This window comes from Myotis daubentonii, chromosome 9 (assembly GCF_963259705.1).
Source record: "Myotis daubentonii chromosome 9, mMyoDau2.1, whole genome shotgun sequence".
Taxonomy (NCBI): domain Eukaryota; kingdom Metazoa; phylum Chordata; class Mammalia; order Chiroptera; family Vespertilionidae; genus Myotis; species Myotis daubentonii.
Window position 1 is genome coordinate 15,821,688 of NC_081848.1, and position 19,580 is coordinate 15,841,267.

The following is a 19,580-nucleotide window of genomic DNA, read 5'->3' on the forward strand; positions in this document are numbered from 1 at the left end:
TATTTTTTAATGTTGTTTGAGAGTTATTCGTTACCTATGTATTATTTAGAAGTGTGTTGTAAAATACTCAAGTATTCATTTTCCAGCTATCTTTCATTTTTTATTTATAGTTTAATTTCATTGTGAGCTGAAAGCAGACATTGTATGATATATATTCTTTTACATTTGTTATGGTGTGTTTTATGGCCCAAAATGTGGTCTATCTTGGTGAATGTTCCATGTTAACTTGAGAAGAATGTATATCCTGCTTTGTTTATAAAGTAGTTGATTCTGTCAATTATATTCAGATGACTGATGGTTCTGTTGAGTTGAACTATAGTGGATTCATCTATTTACCTTATCGTTCTTTTATGTTTTGTCTTATGCATTTTGATGCTCTGGTGTTAGGGATATAGCTGATTTTTCTCTGGTTTATCTCAAGAATTTTTATCTTTGATTTTCCATAGTATGTATATGATATACTTAGGTGTATATTTGTTTGTTTTTGTTTTTGGTGTTTGTGTGATTGACATTTCTCCTGCTTAGTGTTCTCTGAACTTTCTAGATCTGTAGCTTGATGCCTGACATTAAATTGAGAAAATTTTCACTCATCTCACTTCAAATATTTCTTCTTTTCTCTCTTTCTTCTCCTTCTGGTATTTCTATTACACATATGTTACACCTTTTATAGTTGTCTCACAGATTTTGGATATTCTGTTCCATTTTTTCTGTCTTTTTTCTTTTCCCTCTTTTGTTTTGGAGATCTCATTCACGTAACCTCAATCTCAGAGTTTCTTTTCTCAGCTCTAATTAAAGACATTCTTCATATCTATTACAGTTTATTACAGTTTTCTCAATCTCTAGCATTTCTGTTTGATCCTGTCTTCGGAATTACATCTTTCTGCTTACATTTCCCATCTGTTCTTGCATGCTGTCTACTTTATCCATTAGCATCCTTAGCATATTATAGTTGTTTTAAATTTCTAGTCTGATAATTCCAACCAAATTGGAACCCTGGTAAGTAAATCCTTAGTATGTGGTGGTGGTAAGGTGTGGGAGACGGGGGAGTGTTCTACAGTCCTATGAGTAGCTGTTAGTCTTTTAGTGACCCTGTACCTCTGACCTGTGAACTTTACAAGTGCTTCCAAGACACCTCCCACTCCCCATCATAGGTGGGACAGTTTGCCTAGAGTGGACTAAAGTTGGATATTTTTCTTCCTGCACATGGAAGACTGGAAGAGATAGTAGCTGGTTGTTTCCTGTCTCATGGTGGAAGCCTAGAGAGAGCTGGAGTTGAGAATTTCTTGTCCCTCAATTGTTTAGGTATTGATAGAACCCCAATATATATTAGCTTCTGGAAAATAGTTTTTCTATAGGGTAGGCTTTGTTATGAGAACACTGTTCTGTCATATTTCAAAAGGATTACTTCTCCCCTCTCATGCTGGAAGCATGAGAGGACTTTTCTTTATGTTCATCACAGTGAGAACCTGGAATAGCTCCTGGTGGAAAAACTCACAAGAGTGTGGGGACCCACTATAGCTGCAGCACCCTGAAGCTTTTAAGTCTCAGACTTGCCCACTCGGAGCCCTCCAACACTTCTTCCATTACAGTCCAGGTTTTTCTACCCAGGCACCTGTTCCCATGGGAACTTCTGCTCATAGATCTCTGCTTGGGTAAGTTGTGACTCTATGGATTCCTCTGTTTGTCTCTTCAACTTGAGAGACAGTGGTATGCCTTGTTGATTCATTTTTTTATAAACATAAGAGTTGTTGACTTTATAGCTTATTTAGCTTTATACTAGGATCTAGTGATGACTTCCAGCTACTTATGTGCCAGGCCAGAAACTGGAAGTTTTTTTTAATTATTTTATTTATTAAAATCTAAATGACTCAAATAAGTCAGCATATTTTTAATAGACATTCCAACAAGACCTCTAAAACTGCTCATTTATTGATACCTGCAATGCACAGATTTAGGACCAATGACATAACAGAGTGGAGTAGGACTCTCTTGACTAGATTATGGCCCTCATTCTAACTTTAACTTAGTATATAATCCTAAACAGGTCAGTTCACATTTTCATACTTTGGGGTCTCAGTCATCTTTAATTCAAACTAAAAAAAATATTCACTGAGCATTTACTCTAGTTCAAGCACTGGACTAGACAAACAGAGTAGATACAATCCCTGCCTGTGGAGCTTTCAGCCTAGTTGAGAAGACAGACAAAAAAACAGGAAATAGCAATTCAGTAAGCATTAAAATAGGAGTATAAGGTACTACAGGAACACATGAGAAGGGGATCCAATCTGTGGTCAGGCTTCCTTAGGGATGAACTAGGTAATCTATAAGATTTCCTTTAAGTCATTCTAAAAAATGCATTAATGTATACAAGAATTTTCCTGACTTTAATCTCATAGAATACACCAGATCAATTGATTTTCCACATGGATCTCAAGACAGCAAGAAGAAAATAGTCTTGCAACAATCTTGTTAGAACAAATGAGTATCTTAACATGCAAGAGAATATACTTCCTCACACCTTACATAAAAATTAACTCAAAAATGAGCATAGACATAAATGTAAGAACTTAAACTATAAAACATAGGAGTAAATATAGATATTCATGACCTTGAGTTAGGCAAAATCTTCTTAAATACAGCACTAAAACAACAAAAGGAAAAACGAAATGATTAGAGTTTTACATAAATTTAAGACTTTTGTATTGCAAAAAATACTTCAAAGAAAGTAAAGTGACAATCTATAGAGCAGGAAAAAAATATATTTGCAAATCATATAGCTGGTAAGGGATTTGTATCTAGAATATATAAAGAACTATTACAACTCAGTAATAAATAAACCAATAAACTTGGTTTTTTTAATGGACAAAAGATCTGAATACACATTTTTCTAAAAAGGATACATTAATGATCAATGGTCACATGAAAAGATGCTCAAAATGATTCTCATTTAGGCAATGCAAATCAACACCATAATGAGACATCCCTTTGCACACACTGAAATAACTCTAGAAATCAAAATGACAGCCAATACACATGTTGATGAGGAGGTGGGAAAATTGGAACCCTCCCGCAGTGCTGGTGATAATGTAATACTGTGCAGTCTCTTTAGAAAATAGTCTGGCAGTTCCTCAAAATGTTAAACGTAGATGTGCCATGCCCCAGATAAACAAAACATATGTCCACATAAAACTTTTATATGGATATTCATAGCAAAGTTATTCATAGTTGCCAATTGGCAGAAACAACCCAAATGTCCCATCAACTGCTGAATAAATAAATGAACGCATTATTTCCATCAATGGAATATTATTTGTCAATAAAAGGAAATGAGATCTTGGTACATGCTATGACATGGATGAACCTTAAAGCATCCTATCTAATAAAAGAGAAAAATGGTAATTGGCGTACGAGCTACCCTTTTCATTGGCTAATCAGGGCTATATGCAAATTAACTGCCAACTAAGATTGGCAGTTAACTGCCAACAAGATGGCGGTTAATTTGCATATGTAGGCACAATGCAGGGAGGCGAAAGGGAAAGCAGGAAGAAGCCCCCTGCCACTGACAGTGATCGGAAACCCAGGGGGGAGCTAAGAGCTGGGGGGCAGGGCAAAGGCAGCCCTGGGGCCGCTTTTGCCCTGCCCCCCAGCCATGATCGGAGAATCAGGCGCCTTTGCCGCCCTGGCCAGTGATAGCAGGAAGTAGGGGTGGAGCCAGCAATGGGAGCTGGGCACGGTCGAAGCTGGCAGTCCCGGGAGCTAGGGGTCCCTTGCCTGGGCCTAAAGCGAAGCCCACGATCGCGGGGCCGCTGCAGCTGCGGGTCCCCGCTGCCAGGGCCAGACGCCTAGGCCAGAGGCGTTAGGCCTGGGCAGGGGCGGAGCCTGCAACCACGGGGAGCTGGGGGTCCCCTGCCCAGGCCTGACACCTCTGCCAGAGGCCTCAGGCCTGGTCAAGGGGCCGATCCGGTGATTGGTGATCGGAGGGTGATGAGGGTCAACTCCTCTGGCCGAGGCATCAGGCCTGGGTGGGGGGCGGAGCCGGGGATTGGGGAGATATGATGGTCCCCTTGCCCAGGCATGATTCCTGGGCCAGAGGCCTCAGACCTGGGCGGGGGCCAGAGCCAGTGATGGGGGGAGATGGGGGTCCCCTGTCCAAGCCTGACACCTCTGGCGGAAGCGTCAGGCCTGGGCAAGGGGCCGATCAGGCGATCGGAGGGTGATGGGGGTCTACGCCTCTGGCCGAGGCATCAGGCCTGGGCTGGGGGCAGAACCAGTGATGGGGAGAAATGAGGGTCCCCTGCCCAGGCCTGACGCCTCTGTCAGAGGCGTCAGGCCTGGGCAAGGGGCCGATCCTGCAATTGGAGGGTGATGGGGGTCAACGCCTGAGGGCTCCCAGTATGTGAGAGGGGGCAGGCTGGGCTGAGGGACACTCCCCCCCACACACACACACACACCCAGTGCACGAATTTCGTGCACCAGGCCCCTAGTACTAAATAAAAGAACCCAGTCACAAAAGACTACATGTTATATGATCTCATTTATATAAAATGTTTAGAATGGGTAAGTCTCTGGAGACAGAAAGTAGAATGGGAAGAAGGTTGTAATGGAAAGTAACTGTTAATGGTTATGGGCTTTTGTTCTAAAATGTTCTAAAGTTGATTATAGCAAAGGTTGCACAACTCAGTAAATTTATTCTAAAACATTGAATTTTACACTCTAAATGAATAAACTGTATAGCATGTAGATAGCATCTCCATAAACTTGTTTTTTAAAAAATTTATAGAACATTGTCTAACACATACATACACAATATATATATGTTTTTACAATACAGCACTTGTTGCCCTAGCAGATTTGGCTCAGTGGATAGAGCATCAGCCTGCGGACTAAAGGGTCCCAGGTTCAATTCTGATCAAGGGCACATGCCTGGGTTGCAGGCTCAACCACTAGTGGGGTGTACGCCGTAGGCAGCCAATCAATAATTCTCTCTCATCATTGATGTTTCTATCTCTCTCTCCCTCTCTGAAATCAATAAAAATATGTTTAAAAATAAAACAACACTCATCTTTATATCCTTCTATTGTTTTTCTACTCTAATTCTGTTTCACTAAAAAATTATGTTGGCCTCTTTCTATCTGGTTATCTATCACTTAGGACTTAAAAATAGCATGCTATTATTTCAAGCAGTTCTACGGGTTGATTAGCCTCCATTGGGTGGTCTTTGCTTGCAGTTTTTCATTCAAGCACAAACATAGGCTGGGGCTGCAGAATTCTGTCGGTTCAGTGGTGTTGCTACCCTGCAGTACTCTCATACATGGCCAGCAGTAGATACTGGCTCTCAGCTGGGAGCTCAGCTCTGGGTGTGAACTAAGCAGCTATTCTTGGATTCTCCATGTGGTGTGGCTTCTAGAGAGAGTGTCCCAAGAATGGGCCTCCATGAGACCTGAGTGGAAGCTGCAAGCTGGTTTATGACCTAGCCTCTGAAGTCCCAGAGCCACACTCCAATGCCTTCTACTGGTCAAACAAGTTACTATGGCAACCAAGATTCAAAAGTAAGAGACAAGGACTCCTTTTCTTAATGAAGGAAGAATCAGAGAATTTATGACCATATTTAATCAATCACAATTCATTAGATTGATTTTACCACTTGCTAATGGGTCACAACCTGTAATTTGAAAAATATTGCTCTTATCTGACAAGGGAATATTCCTTCTAGTACTAATGTTTCTTGAACCTGTGAATTAATGAGAGCGTATGTCAGCTTACAGAGGCCAGTAATTGCTTTCACTTGAAAATTTTCAGAAGGAGAAGCAGAACGCAAGACAAGAGGTGTTACAAGGCTCATGGTTGTGGTCAAGTTCCTGCCTAGAAGGAAATCAGGTCTATTCTTCAGCCTGGAGTTGTTCCTACTTGGGTCAAAGCAAATTTAGGGCAAATAATTTACCACAGAGCCACACACAGTGTGATGGGCATGTGAAAGTTGGCAATGATGCATTTATGGTAAAATGGAGTTTACAGATTTATGAATGGAGCTAAGAAAGTAAAAGATTTATAGAGAGATGCCATATACTTTAATGTCCCTGGACTTGGATGACTGTGGAAATGACAATCTTAGTAAAATTTATCAATTACAAGGTATTGAAAAGAAGCATTTTTTTTATGCTCCCTATGCTGTAGTATCAATGTGTATTACATCCTAATTTTCAGAGTAACCCTTATCTATTAAAAGTCCAAGAGTACTTGATAGGAACAGCTGGTTGCTATTCCCTTGGCTTATCAGTGCGAAAATAAATAGAAAGCAACAGGATCAAGAATGGATAAATAAAGGGGTGGGCACCAACAATTAGAATTTGTGAGCCAAATCCTTTGGAGAACTGATTTACAAGCTGAGGTAACTTGCTCTAAGGCAGTGGTTCTCAACCTTCCTAATGCCGCGACCCTTTAATACAGTTCCTCATGTTGCAGTGACCCCCAATTTAATTGTTACAAATTGAACATAATTAAAGCATAGTAATTAATCACAAAAACAATATGTAATTATATGTTATGCCCAGAGTTCGGGGTCCCCAATAATCCACCACCAGGGAGCCTCCTCCGATGCAAAAGCAACGAGTCTTTATTGATCAATTCTAGAATTGGCTCCCAGCCTCTATCCGGCACAGCGGTGAGGCGAGAGAGCGTGTCCCAGGAGAACAAAGGTTATATAGGGCTAGCTATTTGGGGTGGGCTTTAGGGGTGGCGTGAGTTACAGAGATTGGTCAGGGTTTTACAGCATAAGGGTCAGGAAGTGACCATCACATTCTGAAGGTTGGAGCCGTCCTCCACTGTAGCCTTATTAGGACCGTAGCTACATTTCTGGAGCTTCATTGGTCCACTCAGGTGGGTGGTTCGGAGAGTTAGGACAATACCAGCATTCTTGTGGTCACTCTCGGGGGGGGGGGGGGGCGGCTTGGGCTGAGGGCCCAGCCTTGCAAGACAAGATAGAGGAGAGGCAGAAGAGTATGTCCCTGCTTCGTCCTTGAAGAGGGAGGAGGGTGCATTTCTGCTTAGTTCTGCTTAGTTCTTTCAAGTTCCGTTCTGTCCCTTCATATATATGTGTTTTCCGATGGTCTTAGGTGACTCCTGTGAAAGGGTCATTCGACCCCCAAAGGGATCGCGACCCACAGGTTGAGAACCGCTGCTCTAAGGAGTCTTAGTAATGCAAATTGTACCCATATGGTTAACAACAACACAAGCATAGTCTCTGCAAAAAAGAAAAATGTTCTCCACCTATGATTTTATTATTGTTGTGTTCTCTACCTATAATTTAATTATTCTTGTGTTCTCCATCTATAATTTTATTCTTTAGGAACATCCATGAGGTGTTCCAATGGAGAGTCAAACTTCTAAATGACCACATAATTCCCAATCTCTGCATGGCAGGAAGAAGAAGGATGTAAATATGCAAAAGCTGATCTCTTCCACGGTTGCATGGATACCAAGCAGATGGGTAGATGAACATGAAACTGCTCTTTACAAACAGAGAGAACCCCTGTCAATCGGAGCTGCATCCATCTGGCTATACAGCTGCAACGTTGCTTTATCTGAGAGAGACAGAGCGGAAGACGGAGAGAAAGCTGTTTGAGCTTTAGAATCTAATTACTATTAAAATAATAAAATCGCTCTCAATTCTAGAAACTTTGGCTTTTAGACTGCTGTGGATGCACATTGGAGACTGTAAGTATTTGGATAAAATATTTAAGTGGCCTGTTTAATAATCCCAGCACTACTTACGAGCAAGCTACTAAATCACTCAAAGATTCTATTTTCTTATCTATAGAATGTGAGGGTTCACATTGATATTACTTCCTAGGGCAGTGGTTCTCAACCTTCTGGCCCTTTAAATACAGTTCCTCATGTTGTGGCCCAACCATAAAATTATTTTCGTTGCTACTTCATAACTGTAATGTTGCTACTGTTATGAATTGTAATGAAAATATCTGATATGCAGGATGGTCTTAGGCGACCCCTGTGAAAGGGTCGTTCGACCACGGAAGGGGTCACAACCCACAGGTTGAGAACTGCTGTGACCTAGGATTTTTGTGAGAGTCAATGGAAACAATGTCTGCAGAACTTTTTGCACAGAATCTGGCATATGACAAATGGTCAATAATTATAAAATATATATCAGTGATTTTATTATGATTGTTGCCTTCACAACCACCTGCTCTTTCTGGGGAAGAATTCCTAGACCTTTCTTCCCTTACTTCCCTCCCTGTGCCTTGTCAAACATTGTGTGCTCTTCATTGCTCTTTGCTTTTCAATCATGAAAATGAAAAGCTCTTCCATGAACTTTCACTGTCACCCAGCAGGCCCAGAGAAGAAAAACTCAGATGTCAAAGGAAACAGAGTGTCTGAAAGTTACTTTGAGAGGAGACTGCCTTCTCACCCTTCTCTCCTCCAACCTATCAGAAGCTGCTGTGGCCTCAAGAGTCCTTGGCCATTATTTTTTTCCCCAATAATTTTATTGTATTTGTTTAATAATTAAGACGTGGTGATATCTAATTAGGTGATATTGCATGCTCTCAGAATTTAAGAGAGCTCAGTTCAAATGGCTCATTCCTCCTCTATCTCTCGCACCCATCACCTGCTCCCGCCCGAGCCCCAGCTTCCATGTAGAATTCCCTGGGCAGAACTTCCGGCAGAGGGCTGCCCAGCTCTTGCCTGAATGTCCCTCTGCCTTATGAGGCAGGCAGCTGGAATTGCCACATCCTTGTTTTTAAAGTGAGCTCAAATCTAACTCCTTCCCACTGTCTTTTTCTGACACCTGGAGTCCGATAAAGTAAATGTAACTGCTCTTTCCCATGCGGGCCTTTCAAATATTTGAAAGCCTAATTCGATCTTCTGTTCGTTCACTCAAGCGGTCCCACGCTCTGACCCTTCCTCTTACATCCGTGAAATCCTTCTCTGGCATTGACTTGTCTTCTCACCCTTCTCCTAAGTGCCCTTTTACTGTTGCTACATGTTTTGGGTTTATTTCCCCTTTGGTTTTTTGTTTATTTTTTAAACATGACACCTAAGGGTTATAGCTCAGCCAGAGAAGAGCAGAGTTTCCGTTCCTGAGGAAGCAGTACTTCTGTCCTCTCAACCGAAAAAGGACCTTTGGAGTTAAGGCAGCTGCTTTGTTCGTATCCTTAACAGGCTGCCAGGGTCCCACAATCGAACTTCGTCAGGTCAGGTGACTCTCACCTACCCTGTTTAATTGTTCGCTGAATTTAAGTGCGGCTGTCAGTAGAGATGTACATCTAAATTTTCACAGAACCAACTAACAATTTTTATTTTTCTAAATATATATTTTTTTGATTTTCTACAGAGAGGAAGGGAGATTATTTTATTGATTTTTGACAGAGAGGGAGGGAGAGGAATAGAGAGTTAGAAACATAGATGAGAGAGAAACATCGATCAGCTGCCTCCTGCACACCCCTTACTGAGGATGTGCCCACAACCGAGGTACATGCCCTTGACCAGAATCAAACCTGGGACCCTTCAGTCTCCAGGCTGATGTTCTATCCACTGAGCCAAACTGGTTAGGGCCAATTAACAATTTTTACATAACTAAGTCTTCATTTCTTGATCAGAGGCTTATGACACAGCCTCCTAATTATTTTCTGTTCTTTCATTTTAATCTTATTTTAGCTTGTGCTCCATGCTACTGTCAAAGCTATCTCTCTTTTTAAAAATTTATATTTATTGTTGAAACTATGTCCCCCTTTTATCACCATTGTCCCCCTCCACTTTTCTCCCTCTCCCCCTCAAAAAAAAAGCACAGGTCTCATTACATCATTGTATCAGTTAAAGTCTCAGTTTCCTCCTCATAACCAGAACCCATAGAAGTCCCATGGATGGGCCATAGGAAAGGTCTATAAACCCCTTGGGGACATACAGGAGTTGGGCAAACATAGGTTTACAGTTGTTCTATGGAAAATAGTTAAAAATTAATAAATAATAATACAAGAATTAACTGTTTTGTGTATTCACAACTGTAAACCTACCTTTGCCCACCTCTGTCCATGCAAAATGGTGTTTGGGAAGAAAACCCCATAGCTTTCAACAGAGGTTAAGAACCAAGGACTTAGAAAATAAAATCCAGACACTTATGGCCAGAACAATTAAGAGGCACTGGGAACACTGATGGGGGGAAAAAATCAGAGGAAGTAGATCCCAGGAAAGGCACTGATTACACATCTTTACCCAGGATTCTTTCAGACATAGACCACAGTGGGGCCCCAAGTCTGCTGAGCCTGGTCCTTTGTACCAGCTTCTCCTCTTTCATGGTCCAGAACTTCACTACTTTCCATTATCATCTCCTCCTCTCCTTCACAATGACCTTGGAAACGGGCCTTTCAGGATTTTGCCAGAAGTCATCTTCTCTGTGAGTCATAGCATGGATTGTAGTTAGTTGACAGTGTGTGAGTTTTGGAGCCAGACAGACTCCAAGAACAGAACAATTCCTTGTTCTACCACTTTCTAGCTTTGAAGACTTGGCATATTCTTTGACTTCTTAAATCCTTAGTTTACTCATCTGAAAAACTGAGAAAATACAATACCTCCTAGGGCTGTCATAAGGATTAAGTGACATAACATGCATGTGGTGGATAATCTGCAGGTTTTCTGGTTTACCCACCATATTTTGAACACCATGCTGTATAATGGACAGTGTCCAGTCTTATGAATCTTATCTACTCACGGCAAAAACCTGCCTCATTACAGTGAGGGTATAGGCATGTGACCCAGGCTACTCCAACCACATCTACTCACCTACCCAAGACTTCAATCCCAAAGAAGTAGCTTGTAGAAGGCCTTGTGTGGCCATCATTTTGCTGATGATGCTGGTTGCACAGACATGGAGTTTCATGGGCTGAGTGGTAGCAAAGTTGAATCCTGATGCAGCAGGGTCAGCCATGGTGTTCACTCTACTCACTGGAGGCAGTTCCACAGCAAGGTTTTACATACTGTTCCTAGAAACTCTCTCAGGCCTGTTCACTAAGCCAATAATACCTTTTTATATTTTTTTAAATATATATTTTTTTTATTTCAGAGAGTGAGGGAGATGGAGAGATAGAAACATCAATGATGAGAGAGAATCATTGATCAGCTGCCTCTTGCACACCCTACACTGGGGTTCGAGCCTATAACCCAGGCCTGTGCCCTGACTGGGAATTGAACAGTGACCTCCTGGTTCATAGGTTGATGCTCAACCACTGAGCCATGCCAGCTGGGCCTATATCATATCTTTTTAATAAAACTCATATTCTGCATAATTGGCCATAGTTGGCCTCTGGTGCCAAAGTAAAGCTCTTAGAGTGGTGCTTACCATATAGTAAGTGGTCATAGAATTCCCTTCTCTGTGATGCTGCCCCAGGGACAGCCAGTGCTCGATGTTCCTGGCACTGCTGTAGTAGATGTATGTCACCACAGAACTGTGATTATTTACACTCGGGCTTCTTCTTCCCTGAACTGGGCATCTGTGAAGGCAGGAACCCTGTCTCATTCATTTTATATTTTCAGGGCCCAGAGAGTCATGAATGTTCAATAAATTTTGTAACTTGGTGAACTGCTCAACCAACTGTGACTCTACCTAACTATATTTCACCCAGCCCACAGTGTATTATATTTGTAATAAAATAAGTAAAATTGTGTTAATCACTGAGCTGAAATAAGATTGGTAGGCAGGACTACAGCATTTCCAATAACCCACCAACATATTAAAAAACAAAACGGGGTCTGTTTGGCAAGACAGCCTTTAAACACACACACACACACACACACACACACACACACACACACACACACACACTTTTTTTTCTCAACATAAAAACAATACACCCTTCTCCTTAAATGCTTGGGAAATTCAGAGTATGAAAATGAAACTAGTGGTAGCCTTGGGCACTGGGTTTGGGTCGGTGGTGCCTCCGCTGGACTTCTGGGAGCGCGGGCTGGGCGCAATGTCTCCTGAGCCAGAGGAGACCCTCCCCGGGGTTCATTCCGGGGCGGCCCCTAGACCCGCGTGGTTCTGGAGCCCAGGATCACCCATGTCACCAACTTCGCATCAAGTTCAGAGCTGCCTTCGCAGGAGCCATGCAAATGATGATCAGGGACAGTTTGTTAGAAATGGAGCAGGAGGAGGCGGAGGACGACGAAGGTGGAGATAACTGTGATGTTCCTGTCTCCAAGAGCCCTTTTCTGAAAATTCACACTCTCCCATCCAGCCTGGAAGAAAGCTGTCATTGATCATGTACAGTAATTTTACATTAAAATAACTTTGAACGTAAGACCTGAAATTGTAAAACTCCTGAAACAAAACAGGTGTTAAGCTCCTTGATATAGGAATTGGTGGTGATTTTTTTAATCTGACCCCAAAAGCAACAAAAGCAAAAATAAACAAGTGGGACTACATCATACAACTATTAGTTGCAGCAACGGAAACCAACAAAATTAAAAGACAATCTACTGAATGGGAGGATATATCTGATAAGGGTCTGCTCTCCAGGATGTATAAAGAACTCATACAACTCAGTAGAAACAAACAAACAAAAAAACCAAAGTAATTAACAATCTGAATAGACATTTTTCCAAAGAAGGCATCCAGGTGGCCAACAGAGGATGGAAACAATGCTCAGCATCATTAATCACTGGGGAGATGCAAGTCAGGACCACAGTGGGCTATCATCTCACACCTGGTGGAGTGGGTACTTTCAAAAAGACAAGACACACCAAGAGTTGGCGAGGATGTGGAGAAAAGTGAACTCTTGTGCGCTATTGGTGGGATTGTAGATTGGTGCAGCCACTATGGAAAACAGTACAGAGATTCCTAGAAAATTAAAAATAGAACTGCCATATGATACAGCAATTCCATCTTTGGGTATTTATTAAAGAAAGTGAAAACACTAACTAGAAACAAAATATGCACCCCCTGTTCATTGCAGCATTATTTACAGTAACCAAGATATGGGGGAAAAACGAAATGTCCATTGATGGATAAATGGATAAAGAAAAAAAACAGACTGATGAATCTCACAGGGAAGAGGGAAGGGGGAGAGTGGGAAGAGATTAACCAAAGATCTTATATGCATATTAGAGGCCCAGTGCATGGAATTCATGCATGGGTAGGGTCCCTAGGCCTGGCCAGTGGTCAGGGCTGATCTGTGGGATGACCAGCAGGGCAATCGGGGGGCCCCTGCTGGCACCCCTCTTGGCTGGCCTGGGGCCTACAGGCTGGGGGCAGCTCCTCCATTGAGCATCTCCCCCCTGGTGGTCAGTGCATATCATAGTGACCAGCCGTTCCACCAGTCGTTCCACGGTTCAGTCGATTTGCATATTAGGCTTTTATTACATAGGATTAGAGGCCTGGTGCAAGGATTCGTGCACCGGGTGTGGTCCCTCAGCCTGGCCTGCAGGGACTGGGCCAAAACCAGCCCAGTGCATGGATTTGTGCACTGGTGGGGTCCTTCGGCCTGGCCTGTGGGGATCAGACCGAAACCAGCAGTCAGACATCCCCTGAGGGGTCCCGGATTGTGAGAGGGTGCAGGCCAGGTTGAGGGATCCCACTGGTGCAAGAATCCATGCACTGGGCCTCTAATATATATATATACATTTATATATAACTAGAGGCCCGGTGCACAAAAATTTGTGCACTCGGGCGGGGGGGGGGGGGGTCCCTCAGCCAGGCCTGTGCCCTCTCGCAGTCTGGGACCCCTCGGGAGATAACGACCTGCTGGCTTAGGCCTGCTCCCGGGTGGCAGAGGGCAGGCCCAATCCCTAGGTGCAGCCCCTGGTCGGGCTCAGAGCAGGGCCAATTGGGGAGTTGGAGCGCCGCCCCCTGTCATGCACAGAGCAGGGCGGATTGGGAGGTTGCGATGCCACCCTCAGTCACGCTCAGGGTAGGGCCGATTGGGGGGTTGGGGCACCGCCCCCTGTCACACTCAAGGCACGGTTGATGGGGAGGTTGTGGCGCCACCCCCTGTCACGCACAGAGCAGGGCCAATCAGGGGGTTGGGGCGCTGCCCCCTGTCACGCACAGAGCAGGGCCCATCAGGGGGGTTGGAGAGCTCCCCCCTGTCACACAGAGAGCAGGGCCCATCAGGAGGTTGGGGAGCTCCCCCCTGTCACGCACAGAGCAGGGCCCATCAGGGGGTTGAGGAGCTCCCCCGTTACTCACAGAGTAGGGCCAATAGGGGAGTTGGGGCACCGTCCCCTGTCACACACAGAGTAGGGCAGATCAGCGGGTTGGGGCACCACCCTCTATCACCCACAGAGCAGGGCGGATCAGGGGGTTGGGGCGCCACCACTGTCACACACAGAGCAGGGCTGATGGGGAGGTTATGGCTCTACCCTGTCACACACAGAGCAGGGCCCGTGGGGTGAGGGGGTTGGGGCACCGCACCCTGTCACACACAGAGCTTCAGGGTGATCAGGGGTTTGGGGAGTTCCCCCCTATCAGGCACAGAGCAGGGCCGATCAGGGGGTTGGGGCGCCTTCACCTGTCACACACAGAGCAGGGCTGATCAGGGGGTTTGGGTGCTGCCCACTGTCACGCTGATCCCAGTGCCAGGAGGCCTCGTGGCTCCGCTGATCCCGGTGCTGGGAGGCATATTACCCTTTTACTATATAGGCTAGAGGCCTGGTGCATGGGTGGGGGCTGGCTGGTTTGCCCTGAAGGGTGTCCTGGATCAGGGTGGGGGTCCCCACTGGGGTGCCTGGCCAGCCTGGGTGAGGGGATGATGGCTGTTTGTAGCTGGTCACACACCCTTCAGGGTGGGGGTCCCCACTGGGGTGCCTGGCCAGTCTGGGTGAGGGGCTGAGGGATGTTTTCAGGCTGGGGGTGACTGAAGCTCCCAACCGCTCCTTTTTTCCTTTTTTTTTTTATTCTGGGCCAGCTTTAGCTTGAGGCTTGGCTCCAGCTCTTAGGCCTCCTCTGCTAAAAGTAGGTTTCTGGCCTTTGCTTACAATGTTGCGATCCTACTGGCTGAAGTCCGGAGGTATTTGTTACATAGTTTCTTAAACTGCAGGCTCAGAGGCCTGCAGCAGCAGGCGGGGAACGTTGGTTTCCTCCGTCACTGAGGCAAGCAAGCCTCATGTTAGTTTCAAGCTGCCTGGCTGCCGGCCGCCATCTTGGCTGTCAGTTAATTTGCATATCTCGCTGATTAGCCAACGGGAAGGGTAGTGGAGTGACACTAATTACCATGTTTCTCTTTTATTAGTGTAGATTACTCAGCCATAAAAAAAGAATGAAATGCTGCCATTTGCAACAACATGGGTGGACCTCAGGTGCATTATACTAAGTGAAATAAGTCAGAGGAAGACAAAAAAAAAAAAAAACTTTAACAGAGAAAATAATAAAATGAAAGTGAAACTAAAACTAGAATCTTACTGTGTAGGTTTCATAGCTGTTTTCATTTTTTATGAAAACATTGTATTTCATTCATTATTTCTTTTCCATTCTTTTTCCCCTCATATAGTTCACATAACTGAGATCATAAACTTATATTTACAACTTTGTATTCTATATTTTCTTTAAATTTGGTCATAAAGATTTTCTCATACCTCCAAATATTATTTGCAAATATTATCATATACCATTGTATAGATTGCAGTGACTTGTTTAATGGAGTGACTGTTCAAACTGTGCCCTCAAAGTCATAGGGTGCCAAGTTGCCTCTGCAAAATCCACTGCAAAGAGCCAAAAACAGTTGGGGTAGGCAGACACAGTCCAGGTTTTGCCATTCCCGGAACAGACCTTCCATTATGTGTCTTAATTATTGTGGTTCTAAGTAAGATTTTGTTTGATTAAAAAGACTTCCATTTGATTTTCACCCATTTTTTTTTTAAAAAATCACTAATTTAACATTCCTTTATTATTTGAAATTGAAGCTATATACAAGTATACAACATGTACTAACTTGTGTCTGGTTTCTGGCACCAGCATATTTTTGAGATTGATCCATGTGATTGTGTGTATCAATCCCTTACGTTTTTATTGCTGAGTAGTATCACATGTGCAAAGATACCAAAATGTATCCATTTACCTGTTTGATGATATTAGGTTTGTTCTAGTTTGGGGTTATTATTAATCAATAATATGAAAGTTTGTGCACAAGTCTGTTACTATCTGTTTTTATTTCTATTGGATATTTAAATGCCTGAAATGGAAATGGTGAGTCACTTGGTAAGCATAGATTTAAATTTATAAGTGGCTACCAAATGTTTTTCCTAACTTGTACCCTTTTACATTCCCACCATCAACGCATGAAAGTTCCAGATATTTTACATGTTCACTCACATTTGTTATTGTTAGTTTTAAAAATTTTAGTCATTCTAACATGTGTAGTGGCATCAGATTATAGTTTTAATTCATATTTCCCTGATAACTAATAATGTTGAATTCATTTTCATGTGCTTAAGAACTATTTGCATACAATCTTTTATGAAGTATCTGTTCAAATCTTTTCCCTATTTTATTTTTTTCTTATTTTTATTAAGATGTAAAGCTTCTTTATACATTCTGTTTGTGTCTTATATAAAATACTAGGGGCCTGGTGCACGAAATTCGTGCACTGGGTGTGTGTGTGGGGGGGAGTGTCCCTCAGCCCAGCCTGCCCCCTCTCACATATTGGGAGCCCTCAGGCGTTGACCCCCATCACCCTCCAATCGCAGGCTCCGCCCCTGCCCAGGCCTAACGCCTCTGGCTGAGGTGTCCGGCCCGGGCAGCGGGGACCCGCAGCTGCAGCGGCCCCACGATCGTGGGCTTCACTTTAGGCCCAGGCAAGGGACCCCTAGCTCCTGGGACTGCCAGCTTCTACTGTGCCCAGCTCCCATCGCTGGCTCCACCCCTACTTCCTGCTATCACTGGCCAGGGCGGCAAAGGCGCCTGATTCTCCGATCATGGCTGGGGGGCAGGGCAAAGGCGGCCCTGATTAGCCAATGAAAAGCCCTGAAAAGCCCTGATTAGCCAATGAAAAGGGTAGCTCGTACGCCAATTACCATTTTTCTCTTTTATTAGTGTTGATATAGCAAATGTTTCCCCCAATCTGTGGCTTGTCTTTTCATTTTCTTAAATTTGTCTTTCCGATAACAAAAGTATCTTTATATTTATTAAGTCCAATTTTTCATTTTTTCTTTTTGTTTCATGTATGTTGTGTCCTCTCTAAGAAATCTACATCTACCCAAAGGTTGTAAAACTTTCTGTTATTTGGAAGAGGGGAGTTCTATAGGCTTAGTTTTTATATTTAGCATTATAATTCTTTTTTATTTTTTTAATCTTCACCAGAGGATATTTTTCCATTGATTTTTAGAGAGATTGAAGAGAGAGGGAAAGACAGAGAGAAATATCAATGTGAGAGAAACATCAATTAGTTACCTCCTGCATGAGCCTCAACCAGGGCCAGGGCCAGGGAGAAGCCTGCAACCAAGGTATATGCCCTTGACTGGAATCAAACCCAGGATTCTTCAGTCCACAGGCCAACAATCTATCCACTGAGCCAACCCGGCTAGGGCATGATTCGTTTTGATTTAATTTATCTGAATGGCATGAGATAAGAATCAAGGTTCACTTTTTTAATGGAGACAAACAGTGGCTCCAGCAATTTTTTTTTCGTAGGCTATTATGCTTTCCTCCATGGAATTACTATGGTCCTTTGATGGAAAATCAACAAAGATGCATGAGTGCATTTCTGAACCTCACTATTCTGTTCCATTGACCTTTATGTCCATACATAGACAAAATCACGCTGTCTTGATTTCTGTACCTTCAGTCAGTTGGAAGTCCTCCAACTTTGCTCTTTGTTAAAATTGTTTTAAATACTCCAGGTCCTCTGCATTTCTGTATAAACTTTGAAATCAATTTGTTAATTTCTGTCACACAAAAATACTCAGCTGAAATTTTTATTGGGATTGAATTGTACATATAGATTAATCTAGGGTAATTTATATTTTTAAAATATTGAGCCTTCTAATCCATGAACATGTATCTCTCTATCTTGACCTCATAAAAATGAGTTATGAACTATATCTGCCATATCTGCCTATTTTCCATATGAAAGAATTTGCATAGGATTGATATTTTTCATTCTTTAAATATTTAGTAGAATGGACCAGTGAGAACTATATTGGCTGGACGTTTTTTGTGGGACATTTTTCTACTAGATATAAAAGCTATTAAAGTTTTTCACTTCTTGAGTCTATTTTGCTAATTTATTTCTTTTAATGAATTGTCCATTTTACCTAAGTTGTCAAATTTATTGTCATAACTTTACTCATAATATATTCTTAAGCTAATGTTTATAAGATCTATAGTGACAGCTCCTGTTCTGTTTCTTATATTGATAATTTGTGGAATCTTTCATTCTTTACCATACTAGCTATAGATTTATCAATTTTATTGATTTTCTGTATTACCTATCATCTCTTCATTTTTTGGTCTACTTTGTCTGATATTAATATAGCCACTCTTGGTTTCCTTTTATTAGTATTTGCATGGTATAGTTTTTTACAATCCTTTTACTTTTATACTATCCTCATCTTTATATTTAAAACTAGAAGCCTGGTGCACAAAAATTTGTGCACTTGGGGGGTCCCTCAGCATGGCCTTTGCCCTCTTGCATTCTGGGAACCCTCAGGGGATGTCCACCTGCTGGCTTAGTCCTGCTCCCTGGGGGATCGAACCTAAGCTGGAAGTCAGACATCCCTCTGCCAGCCTGGGAGCCCTTGGGGGATGTCCACTTGCCAGCGGGGAGCAGGCCTAAGCTGCAGCCAGACATCCTTAGCGCTGCTGATGAGGTGGGAGAGGCTCCCGCCACCACCGCTGTGCTGGCAGCCGTCAACCTGGCTTGTGGCTGAGCAGAGCTCCCCCTGTGGGGGCGCACTGACCACCAGGGGGCAGCTCCTGCATTGAGTGTCTGCCCCCTGATGGTCAGTGTGTGTCATAGTGACCAGTCATTCCCAGTTGTTCTGCTGTTAGGCTCAATTTGCATATTGCCCTTTTATTATATAGGTTATGCTTTTTGTAGACAACCTAAAATGGCCTCTCTTTTTTATACAATCTGACATTCTCTGTCCTTTCATTGGAGTGTCTTTCTGAAGACAAGTGCTCCAAATTTGCTCCAAATAGAGTAGAACAAGGTATACCCACTAAGTCAAGAATTTGGCTTAACAATATTTATACAAAAGGATGCATATTTTGTAAATTGTCATATTGTAGATAATCATTTATATAATCTATAATAATAAAAGTATAATATGCTAATTAGACCAGACGTCCTTCCGGATGTCCTTCTGGATGACCTTCTGGATGGATGAAGCTGGGGCTGTGAGGGAAGCCCAGGTACCGGGTGCTGCAGGGAAGCCAGTGCTGGTAGCCAAGGGAAGGAAGGCTTTCGTGCATCGGGCCTCTAGTCTATATAATAAAAGCCTAAGCGACCGTTACGGTGGAACTATCAGAGCGACCAGTTGCTATGATGTACACTGACCACCAGGGGCAGACGCTAAATCCAGGAGCTTCCCTCTGGTGGTCAGTGTGTTCCCACAGGAAAAGCGCCACTCAGCCAGAA

The 19,580-nt window shown here is 43.1% G+C and overlaps 1 long non-coding RNA gene across 1 annotated transcript in view; it reads left to right on the plus strand.

Annotated features, from left to right (window-relative positions):
* Positions 1–7,907: 7,907 nt before the first annotated feature.
* The window catches only part of LOC132240607 (uncharacterized), a 419,797-nt gene continuing 408,124 nt past the window's right edge, over positions 7,908–19,580 (plus strand). The window contains exon 1 of the long non-coding RNA XR_009454359.1: positions 7,908–8,049. This is a non-coding gene — a long non-coding RNA (uncharacterized LOC132240607). The remainder of the gene's footprint in view (positions 8,050–19,580) is intronic.